We start from the raw sequence: 12,887 nt of genomic DNA on the forward strand, positions 1-12,887 counted from the left end.
ACAAGCTGTCTGTTCCTGAATTGCTATCTTTTATAATTTTTTTGATACTACGTGTCAAATGTGCTTAAGAACTTGTAACTTGCTTCACTGCTTTCTTAAAGTATCTAGTGCTTCAAAAATATAGTAGCTATAATTTAAGCACTTAGTAGCACTGTAGTCTGTATTTAGCCTCTATCTTGGAAAATTCTTGATGTTTACTGAGAACTGTTCCTTTATATTTGCCAGGAGGAAAGTACTTGTGGCATCTGTGATATTACAGATTTAAATGGAAGGTTGCTGTAATTGATTTTGAGACCTGGATTTATGTGTGTGCTTTAGTAATCTATAATGGATTTCTGCGACTATTTATTTATCTTAGATGGCAATAGGCTTTGTGTTACCGAGGAGATGTTTGTGCTCTTATGAGTCTGAGGCGTGTGACTTCTCAAGAGAGTGAGCTCTTGTACAGGATCAGCATTTACCATTGAAGGCTGCTGAAGGAATGATAGAATGAAAACAGACGTAATTAATGACCTCTAGAAACAAGAGTAAATTATTTCACCTACTTAGAAGGAAGCCAAATTTTTCAAAATTATTTAAATATACTTTTTAATACTTTAAGAAAAGTACTTTAGTGTTTTCAGTTCCTTTTTAGATTTAAAAACTAAGAGATACCCTTAGCTACATTTTCAGGCAAAGACATTTGGGTGATGAAGTTAACAACAATTTTTGTAGGTGGAGTCTGCGTTCCCTTAAGGTCAGTTCCACTGGAACAGGTTACCAGTGATTTGGTGGATGCCCTGTCCCTGGAGACTTTCAAGGTGAGGCTGGATCAGGCCCTGGGCAGCCTGAGCTAGCTGTGGTGTCCCTGTTCATTGCAGAGGAGTTGGACTAGATGGCCCTCAGAGGTCCCTTCCAACTACCAGGATTCTGTGATTCTATGATTTGCTCAAAGCTGCAAGTGGAATACAGTGATTATTTGGGGTCTCTGGTCTTCGGCTCTTGTTGGGAAGTTTCCCATTGTGGCCTGCCTGTAGTTGTAGGCGTATAAGGAAGGGAACTCGGAGGGTTTCAGCTGGAGCACAAGAGATAGACAGTGGAAGGGGAAGGCATTTTGAAGAACGTGTAGAAAAAAACCATGAATATACAATAGAAAAGACCACATAATTGAGTAGTGTGATGGAACAAAAGGCAGAGGCAATTTTTTTCATGTATTTTGACCATTTCTAGTGAGGGAGGGAGTGGCAAGGGAATCAATAATGTCTCTGCCTTTACAGTCTCTGCATAGAAAAAGCTCTAGCCCAAATCTTTTCATTCTAATTGCAGAACTGGAGCACAAACCTCGATATGCCTTAAGATCTTCAGTCCCTCTGCCTGAAATAGTTTCTCCTACTGCTGCTGAGTATTGGTGATAGGCATGTAAAGGACAAAATTTAATAGTTACTACTAAAATCGTTTAACAAGGTGATTGAAATATTTAAAAGCTAGTTTTTGAAAAGTTGAACCTTTCAGTTTTGGAAACAAAATAGCCAGATATGGGGACTAGTTTTGAAAGTGGACAATATATGTTTACTTGGCTTTTGTGTTTTAACAACAGATCGTGTGTAAATGTCAGTGTGACATTTTTATTTCTAGCCTGCACGAGGAAGATGATTTAGTCAGGTCAGCCACTAAAGAGCGAGCTGTTCAACAAGATGCTTAGTCATCCTTTAGAGAGCTCTGAGTGAGTCGAGTGCTTACTACTAAATGGTGCTGAGGACTTTTTTGTGTTTCTGTGGGTTTTTTTTTTTCCTGAATTCCTGAAAGAAAGGGCATCTGGACATCTATCAACAGTGAGTTGCTGGATGGTGAGACAGATTTGGCAAGTACACAAACGTAGAGGGGCACACGATTACAGTATATCCATAAATTAACTCCAGTGAAATATTCAGAGCATCTGAGAGTTCTAGCAAAGAGTTTCTTACGTATGGGGTCAATAAGAGCTTACTTAAAAATCACATCACAACATCAAATAATAAAACCAAACTGTGCCACCTTTGCAGGAGATGTGGAATTCACTGGGTGGTGGTCTATAGGTGTTTCTGAAGTCTCCTTGAAACATGTGGCAGATAGAGAAAATTCAGAGCTGCCTTTATTATAAATGAAATGTTATTAAGCTGTGATTGCCAACTATATCATACTGTAAAGATGGTTGAAAAGCATGCTGATACTTATTTTGTTCAGTTTATTGTCACACCGTATGGGACCTAAATGAGACCTAATAGAATAGTAATTGGATTTGCAGTACATATATGGCAGAGCAGGATTCATGGTACTGCTGCTCTGCGTGTAATAGAGAGCAAACACAAAAATTAAATCTCTTGTAATAAAGAACTGGCAACAAATGGATTCCTTGAGTATATCCTAGCTCTCTGGATAAATAAATAAATTTGAAGCAGGAGAAAATTGTTCTCTAGGCTTTGCCAAAATGTTTCTGACAGCCTCATTGACTCCATGGTCCAATTGGAAGTTATTTTTAAGTAAACCTTATGGTTTTTTCGTTGCAAGATAATAATTGAAGTAAATTATATTATTGACAAATATAGTTGAAAACAAAGTCTGCTATCCCAAGTTATTCTGTAGCATCAGAAAATGTGGTAGGTTACTGATTTGAACTTGGTCCAAACTGGTAATATCCCAAATTGCTGGCTTGTAAAGGGATCTCGGCGCGTGTCTCTAGAAGTGGCTTTGAGATTGAGTATATTGTGGAGGTGAGGACTGTCTGTAGTTGGTCTGTGCTGGTGCTGATCTCAGCTAAGACTGTCTGGACTTGTTAGCCATTTCTTTGAATTACTTTTTTGAATTAGCTGTGAACTCTAGAATTTAGGAGATTCTGCCAAAAGTAACTTCATATTTTCAAACTTCGGAAAATCTCTAATGGCTGTGCTCAGGGGAAAACAAAACCAAAACCAACCTTCAGTTGTTTGAGTCTTAGTGTAACGAGCACATCCTGGAATATGTATTCCTAAATATGGACCTGCTCATAATGAATGCTTTCCTTTCTCTTGAATTTGATACTGTGGTTGGTAGCAGAAGCGTTTGGTGAATTACAGCCTTACCTTTAAAAGTGTTCACACTGATGTAGAGATTGATCAGGATTAGAAGCTGTCTAAATCAGTCTGGTGTGTTTCAGCATTATTCATTCTATTTGTTTAAAAGTTTATTTATCTATCTGTAATTGAGATAAAAGTTCCTAGTTAGAATTTAGTTAGTAACAATTCATGTTCCTTCGACTGTTTGATGCCTTCTTTTTTAGATAATTTAGTAGCCAGTCTCTTTAACAGTTTCATTTGAAAAACAGATAAACTTGTACTTATCTGTATTTTCAGAAGCAATTATTTTAATATGCCTATAAAAAAAAAAAAGCCTTCCTCTTTTTTTTTTTTTTACTGTGTTGACTTAAAAGGCAGTTTGATAGCTGTGTGTTATAAAACCACAAATAAAATGAATTCTGTGGTGAGGTTCAGCAAGCTGAAAATGCCCCAGAATTAAGCAATAACAGAGACTTCCACAGTAAAAGGAAAATTGGGAGCTAGAATAGGTTAAGGAAAACAGCAGAAAGAAATCCGAGCCTTGAAGTAAAGCAACTGTGACAAATGATATTCCAAGCTTTAGTACTTAAGCAGAGGAGGAATATTGTTATCTCAAGTCTACATAACAAAAATAATAAATTTAGTTTGTGCTTTCAGGAGGTTTACGCTCACGCTTGTCATAGCACATGCAGTCTTGCTCTACCAGAACTCACGGTTGTACTGCCTACCAGTAACTTTCTACAAGTGTGTGGAAGATATTTACAATTATTTGTAACTGTGGTTTGTAATAACAATCTTAATCTGTAGTCTCATATATATATTTAGATATATGATCTGAATATGAAGTATGTGAAGTATTTTCAGAAAAAAAAATACAGAAGTAATGGAGGATATAGAAGCAAGTAGAAATCTTTGAATTACTGCTTATACCCCTTATTTCCTAGAAGTGAATCTGGGAGCTATTACCTTGGGGGACAAATTTGGACAATGTAATTGGCTTTGACCTTTTGCTGGATGTCTGGCAGTTCTTTTTCCCCCTCCCTTGTGTCCAGATAAATGTCATGTGTTCAGGTTTTTGTTCCCTTGTTCTGGTTTCAAGTGTGAAGCCGCTTATGTAGCTAATCTGCACTTACAATTATTTCCACTTCTAACCCCAGTAGGACTGTCTTTTGGGGTATTCAGACAGGAATGACATAATTGGATCTCTGCCCAGATACTGTATTTAGATAGCTTTGGAGACGTCATTAATTTGACAGCTGCCATATGAAATCTTGTTTTTTGGCTATTGTTGCAAGGCCTGCAATATTTGCATTGTATTTTCATTTGTAGTCTCTTTCACTGAACTGATGGGATGAAAAGGAGTAGAACGAGACACCATCAGATGTGTACAAGATATGAAGGGGAGAAAATCAGTGCTGAAAACTTCAGAAGCTAAGTTGTTGCCAAATTCTATTTGGGCATCAGGAGATTTTGGAATATCTAACTATCCTTCAAGCAGCAACAACAGCAGAGTCTGTAACTATGGCTACTGCATGCTTTGGTTGGACCAAAGCTACGTGAAAATTTCTGCTCTTGCTGTCACCTGAAGAAAAGTTTTTGCCTAAAATGACCGATAACAGATTAAATCCCGTCCAATCACAAATTGGGAAGAAAAAGAAGGTGGGTTTAGGGTCTCTGTGTTCTTGGGAAATAACAATTCTAGCATATAGTGTGTTTGTTCTTTAAGTTGGATCTGAGCAACCTAGCAGTTTTGGTTTGACCTTCGAATTCAAGGTGCTAACTTCGGACAGTGTAAAATGATAGTCACAAAAGAAGGTGCAGACGGAGCCAAAACTACTCTTTCTGCCAGTAACAGTTTTGAGACAGATTTCTCCAACTTGCTCCCACACCTGAAGTTGTTATGGATTTCTTAACCAGAAAGCCAGGATGCCTGGACCTTTTGTGGCCATCCTTTCACAGTGATATATCTCTTGTTCATGCTAACTGCATTTCAGCTGTAGTTTGCCTGAATGCACTACAGCAGAGCTTGTCCACTGTTCAGCGAAAAGATACTTTGGCAACAGTGCTTCCAGCATCACTACATACCTAGTAGGTGTGCACTTGGAGGAAGGTAGAGGGCCAAAACTCAAGCATCCTCCAGGATGTTTTATAGCAGGGAAGTGCTGCTTCCCTGTGCTGTAGGAGACCCTGCCGCCTTCTAAATTGAAAGAGGATAGATTTAGTTTACGTACTAATAAGAAATTCTTCATGTTGACAGTGGTGAGGCCCTGGCAGAGGCTGCTCAGAGAAGCTGTGGGTACCCCATCTGAAAACACATTCATTCATACGTTCCCGGGTTTCGGCACCACTTGAAAACACACTCATACACGTTCCCAGGTTTCGGCACCACTTGAAAGCACACATACACGTTCCCGGGTTTCGGCACCACTTGAAAACACACTCACACACACACACAGACACACACACAATAGCAGCAAGAAAACCTGGAGGTTGGATGGGGCCCTGGGCAGTCTGAGCTGGTGGGGGGCAGCCCTGGACTGGGTGAGCTTTGAGGTCCCTTCCAACCCAAACAATTCTGTGATTCTATCAGCATAATGAACTGAGCTGCCACTCAGCTGTTTGTGAGCTGTCAAGAACTTTCTGACTGTGTTATGTGAAGATATTGGTCAGAATGTGCTCTGAGCACATCCTCCAGTTCCCTGCGTCTGCCTGGCAGTGCCAAACACAAACACTGACCTTGCCATATTGGAATTAACATCACCTTTTCTGTATGTTGTTAGTGGCACTGCTTTCAAAGGTAGACAATACTGTTACAGCCAGACAAGCGACTGTTGAATGCACACATATGGAAATAGGAAAGATTCATTCTTTATTAGTCCAAAGACAATAATTTAACAGAACGGGAGCTCTAGTAAGGGTTAAAGTTAAAGTTTAACTTTGAATTGCTAAGTGTGCCCTGTTTTGTTCTACCATGATAGTGTCCTTGTTACAGTCCATTTTCTGTTACATCGTAGCCAGAACAAATCTTATCTGTTTGCCTAAATATGAGATTTATTTGCTTACTTGAAACGTGTTCCTAGCCAAGAGTGGTAACCAGAAGTCCCTGCTTCAGGTTGCTCTGATAATCTGCACGTGACTAAGTGTTCCATCCTCTGTGGTAGCTAATTTATTGGAATCTGTGGTTTTTCACTTCTCCAAATGGCATCAGTGAATGCCTTTTTCCAGCGGAGGCAAGCATTTTTATGTAGATGTGCAGATTGCTAGATTGCTCTAATAACTATATTGACGTGCTGCTTGTAGGCATCTTCTGCAGCCTTGAAATCCCCAAGTATTGAATTAAAAGCTCTGACTTAGAGATGTCTGGAAGAATTGGTATGATTCAGTTGGTTGTGTGTGTATTTTGACATATAGAACATTACATGGCAAATATATAACAGGAGAAATAGATCTGTTGGGGAGCTGCATGGACTGATCGGTTATTAATAGCTGTGCAGGTCCTGAAAAATTCTATACTAATTTTACCTCACAGAAAAGACTGTCATTGTGCAGTTTTTATGAACAATAAATTAGAAATATAAATCAGAGAAAGGCTGAAGTTCCAATGGAGCAAATTGTTACACTGCATGTTTAAAAAGCAACTTTCTGGACTCTGAAGAGTTGAAGAAAATTAAATTACTAAGATATTTCTTATTATTGAAACTAGAAATCTGATTTTTTAAGGTATCCTATTAAGGAAGGGAGAACAATTACCTTGTGAAGCCTGCTAAATTAAGTACTGCATAAGGTTTGAAGTCTGATCCTTTCCTTCCTCAAAGATACTATGATACAGAGTTTAAGAACATCCTTAGGTGTGGTTAGGTTTCTGCTTACTTATCTGCTATTATAACTGATGATTCAGGTCTTTAGTGTACCTTTGCAAGCATTTGTGAGATGCCTTTAGAGCTGCCCTAAGCATTAATCAAGACCTCAGTTGCTTTTCCTATGTGGTCTTTTGGGATGTGTATACGTGCACTTACGTAGCCAGAATGCAAATTCCTAAATAAGGAAAATTAGAACGGTTCTGAGCTCCTATTTCGTGTTAAAAATAGAAAAGAAAAAACAGTGGAATGAAGATAAAATGGAGTTTGATTGTTCTCCTTTCACAGATTGCTTTTGAATAGGAATGCTCAGCAAAATGAGTACTGCTTCAGTGGCACAGTACCTTTGTAAAATGAAGGAGGTATACAGCAAAGAAGGACTGGACACAGCTAGCATTTATTTTAATGCTTTGCTATGTGTCAAAGGCAGGTGTGTGTGATTTGTTGTTTTTTTTTTGAGGCTGGAATGTTAGCTGTCTTCTCAAAGCATTTGTAGCCTAGCTGGGATGATGCTTCCTGTCCTTGTGTTCATGATTTCCCCACCTCTCCTTCTGTGTTTGTTTTAACTGAAAGTTCATGGCTCTAGATGACCAGGTTTGAATTATGTTAGTATCATTAAGATATAAATTCCTGCTTACGATGGGAATTTAAAAAAACTACCTGTGTTTCAGAAATGAATTAGGAGTTAATGGTTGTGCAAGTAGATGTAAAAATTGTTCTTGGGTTTTTTTAGAAACATACCATGTCTGCAGAGGATATGGATCTGGCTGCAGGATTTACATGAGAATATAAGCCAGTGCAGCCTCTTTGATTGTGGTGGGGTCAAGTGTGGCCCACTGTGTGCTTCCACTGCTTGTGTTCCTCCTGGCCACACCCCTCGAAAAAGAAGAAAAACTATGTGTGTAGGGGAAAAAAAAAAAAAGTTGTTTGAGTGACCAGTGAAAACTAAATGCCTAATTGCTTCTTCCTTGACATGAACAGGAGGTGGACTACAACACTTGCATGTAAGATAAGAGCACGGAGGACAGACATGTACAAGCTCCTGCCTAGGCACTGGTTGGAGGAGACCACCCTTACAGCCTTGGGTGGCTCTAAATCTGGACCAGTAAAAAGGCCCATCTAAACACCAAAGTTTGCCTTTGCTTCATGGGCTAGTCTCATTTTTGCAGCTGGCGTATAGGGTTAAATCTGCCTGCATGCAAGGCAGTGAACCTCTTATTTTGCCCCATTCCGCTTGCTAATGTGCATTTTAAGAAACTACAGACTTAAAGAAGAAAAGCTTTGATTAGATTTCTTTGTTTCAGGATGTCATATACACTGTAATGCAATGTGGCAATTTGCTTCTCTTTTCTGAAACTTTAAATGCAGCGTCAATCTAGTCTTGCTTTCTGATTTCTCCAGGTGTTTTACACCTAATTGTATATGTAGTATTCAATAAATGAATGGATTTACCTGAGTTAAACAATAGTTGCGTTTTTAACCATTTTCTTAGTTTCAAATACAGTAATATTAAGTGAATTCTGTGAGGATATGCAGCTAGGAAGTTAAAATACTAAGGATACACTAGAACCTTGAATACACTTTGGGTTTCTTCTTGTTTCAAGCAAATTCAGGAAGGCATTGAGCTTGTGAGTGCTTTTTGCTGATCTCTCTGCTGCTGCATGGCACTGGGTTGTGCTTGCCCGATCGTCTGTACAGTTAAAATATTTTGAGCGCAGCATATTTTGATGTAACTTCATTTGAAATATCTGCCTAATGGAGAAGTCTTAATGGAATACTTTAATAGCCCAAAGTGGTTACCTGCAATTGCTCTAGAGTATTTCAGTCAATTACAAAGGAAGGCAATATTTAATGTTGAAGTGGAGCTAGATGGTGTAATGAACTGGCAGATTGCCAGTATGATCTTCTCTGCAGGAGAATTTGTATTAATGTGGTGCTTTTCATTTGTTCTCCAGAAGGTCACCAGCAATACGTCAATTGTTGAATTTTATCATAGTTATCAGAGTCACTTGAATGACTTATCATTTGAGTTAAAATTCCCAGACTGTGCAGTGCAGGTTTATGGTCAGGTCATTTTTGTGTATTAGCATATTAAGTATCAAAGAGATTATTTTAGCTATTTCATGTCAGAATTTAAATAGAAGGTGGTTGGGTACTGGGAAGGGAGCCTGAGAGAATTGTCATTGAAAATAGTCATTGTAAGGCTGAATTTGGATTTTAGTCATGGGGATAAAGAAATTGGGGCACATCTCAGCTATTAATGAAAGGGAAGATGGTTAATAACTTCAGAGGTTACTTTTCAGATAGTCATTATAAGAGCACTAATTTATTCTTAGAGTTGTAATCTTTAAAGATTACACAGTTAAATTTAAGGCATGCATTTTATTAGATGCTACTGATCCTTGTCTTTTAGTACTTGTTTGGAAGCACCATGTTCAAACCCATTTTTGACTTCTCAAAAGAGCTTTTCACTGTGGGACTTGAGTAGTTCTAGTGTTTGGGAGATTTTGGTCTAGCAAACCAATGAGTGATTGAGATTGCAGTTGAAACATAGATTTATCTTTCTACCTTGCATGTTTGTAACCACATGTTCACCTAAATCCTATATTCTGTGTCTCCTGTTCCTTATTGTCATCTTCCACGCCTTTGTTCTGGACCTTGCAGTAACTGTAGGATGTAAAGATGGTTGTGACTTGTAAGAGACCTTAGTGTACTGCATGTGTAAGCATTGAGACTCTTGCAGTAGTCTGGTATTATAAAGTCACAGGCTGGCTGAGGCTGGCAGGCATCTCTCTGTCCATCAGGCCCACCCCCTCTTGAGCATGGTCACCCAGAGCAGGGTCTTTAGGGCCATGGCCAACTGGTTTCTGGATATCTCCAAAGAGGAGTCTACACAGCCTCTTTGAGCAGCCTGTGCCAGCGCTCCATCACTCACAGAGTGTAGAAGCGCTCGCTGGAGCCTCCTGTGTTGCAGGTTGTTCCCTTCATCTCCTGTCCTGGCACTGGCACCACTGAAAGGAGTATCGCTCTGGTCCTCTGTGCACCTTCCCTTCAGGTATTTATCGACACTGATGAGATTCCCCTGAGCCTCCTCTTCTCCAGGCTGTCAGTCCCAGCTCTCCTTGTAGGAGGGATAGTCCAGTCACTTCATCATCTTGATGGCTCTATATTGGTCTCTCTCCCATGTATCCAGGTTTTTACTGGTGGTACCAGAACCGATCACGTTGCTCCAGGTGTGGCCTTGAGTTGAACTGAGATATGACTTGCATATAAGTATGACACCAAAAGGTACAGAGTCTGAGATGCTAGTGATGCCTTGTGCTGCTGTTGGACAGCTACGGCAGTGGCTGCCTGCCTTGGGACCCTTTGGAAAATGTACACTCATTTCCAGAGTTTCCTCACATGCAGCAGTTTGTCTTGTGGGTGGACAGTGAGTATTTGCCATGTATGTTTGAAGCCTTTTGGAGGTTACAGGAAATGAATATTTAAGCTTTGAGAATACAAAATCATGACCCGCCCTGGCTTTCTCATCAGATATGGCCTTCTAAAGTTTGGCTGTTAGAACACCATGACAAAAAAAACCCACTCATGATGCAAAGCCTGTGGTTCAGGTGCAGGCCATCTCAAACCGTAACCACTGTTTCCATTGACTGTGTATGAGAAGGAAGATCTCAAACTTGCCTAACTGAAATACTGTTTCAAGGAAGGTATTTGATGCATAAGTGAATTCTTTGTGGTCCAGGTTTCCATCCTGAGTTTGAGTCACTTGGCAAGTTGCAGTGTTGCCAGTGAAGCTTTTGGCAGGGGAAGTATGATGGAAATAGATTCATACTTTTTGGCAAATGATTGGTAATGAAAGTCAGAGCATAAATGTTTTCTGGCTGTTGTGTAGCAAAACGAAGGCTTTTACCAGGAGAAAACCAGAATTAGAGGTCAAAATGCAATAGAATTGAGCCCAGAGAGGAAAGATGTGTATGCATCTTGTGCTGTTGTGTCTGTACATCTGAGCTTTATTTCAAGCAAAATGTTGGTAGGAATGAAGTTTTCTTGTATATTTTCCTCCTTTTACTCTTGGTATGTTTGGTGATACTTTTATTATATGTTAATTGGGCTGTGAAAATGAAGCCTTTCTTTTCGTACAAAATAGTTATATTGAAATACTTTCATGACTCATTTTTTTCTTATATACTTAGATATAATTTGGACTTTTATTTTCCGTAACTGTACTTTCTCTCCAGTTAACTGATAAATATAGGGTTCGTTTTTCAGGTATTGATGATTAACAGTCCTGTTTTTCTGCTCACTTTCCAAGGCAAGTTCTAGACGCTGCTGCACATTTGTGAAGTTGGAAGCAGTTGCTTGGAGTGTTGAGTTTTTCTTTAAAGAACAGAACTCCCAAATCCCCTGAAGCAATGTCAGAAACTTGACGCTGTACTTTATTTGTGGAATTTAATGGGCAGTAGATGATTTGTGAGTTGAGAGGGGAATAAGAGTACTATTTAGAAGATCTTGTAACAAAATAAAGTAACTTTTGCTTTCTTGCTTTTTTCACCTCATGATTAACAATATTCTTGTAGGAGAGAAACGTACTACAAAAGGGAACAGGGATTGTTTAGTCTGGAGAAGAGGAGGCTTATCATTGTTTACAAGAAACTGAAAGGATTTTGTGGGCAGGTGGGAGTCAATCTCATCCTTCAGGTTACTAGTGATAGGAAGAGAGGTAATGGCCTTAAGCTGCACTGGGGTAGGTTCAAGTGGGATATTAGGAAAAATTCTTTCTCGGAAGGAGTAGTCAAGCATTGGAATGGGCTGCTCAGGGAGGTGGTGGAGTCACTGTCCCTGCAGGTGTTCAAGAAATGTGTAGATGTGGCAGTTTAGGGCGGGATTTAATGGGCATGATGGTGGCTGGTTGTTGGTTGGACTAGGTGATCTTAAGGTCTTTTTCAAGTGTAATGATTCTATGACACTGAAAACATTTAGCTGTCAGGAAAAGAGATCTACTTTGCCTTAGGGTTTTTAATGTAGCTTCATTAAAGTATCTTTTCCCTTTACAATGTGTCTTGAGATCTGTCCTGTAATTTAGAATGTAGAGCAGTTCTCATGGTGAATAATGGTTTGTGGAGATAAAGAATACAGTAACTGGCTAGGAGAATTGATTTGGCAAAATGTAGATGTCTATCTACTGAAAACTTGGTGAAATAAAGAGCCTGGCTTCAGTGTACTGGGCGTTTCGGCTTGTACTTGAGCGCAAAAAAAGGGATGGCAGGTGGTAGGTCATTCTCCCGTTGCATCAGCTCTCTGTCATTACAGATGTATTTTCATTCATGCAGTAAACAATACTTCATCACAATTTGGCCTCCTGTGCTTTTTTTTTTTTTTCCCCCCTTTCATGTGTTTTAGGAGCAGCATCCTGCTTACCTTGAAACTTCTGGGGAGCTGGGGAGTGGGAACTATTTCTTCTGGCTTTAGTGTTTATCGGTCTGGGGGTTCAGCAGCTCCCTTTCTCTCTTTATAAAGGATGGAAATCCAAACCTCCCTTTCAAATGTCTGTGGAACGTATTTACAAGATTTTCTTCAGTACTTTTTTTCCCCCTTTCATTAAGATGATTTAGGTGAATTTCACACACTAGATGAATTGCTCTCTTTAGTTGAATTTCTTCATAGGATACTTTTGGGGTGTGGCAACTGATTTGAATCTGTTCAGGGAAGATTTTGAACACAAACATTTGTGCATGAGTGGCCTTCGAATGAGTAAGAATTGTAATAATGTGTTGTTATGAGCTGAGGGTTGCAATACAGGAAGATGCTCAGAATTTTTTCCTTCTGTTTAATTTGGATCTTAACAAATCTGCACAACCTGAATTTGTCAGACTTCCTTTGGAGTTGTAAGTCTCATAAGAAAATAGAAACAAACTGTTGAAATAATCTAAGATACCTTCTGAAATACTACTTTTCTGGCTAGTAACACTTTACACAGCAG

This window comes from Numida meleagris, chromosome 1 (genome assembly GCF_002078875.1).
Source record: "Numida meleagris isolate 19003 breed g44 Domestic line chromosome 1, NumMel1.0, whole genome shotgun sequence".
Taxonomy (NCBI): domain Eukaryota; kingdom Metazoa; phylum Chordata; class Aves; order Galliformes; family Numididae; genus Numida; species Numida meleagris.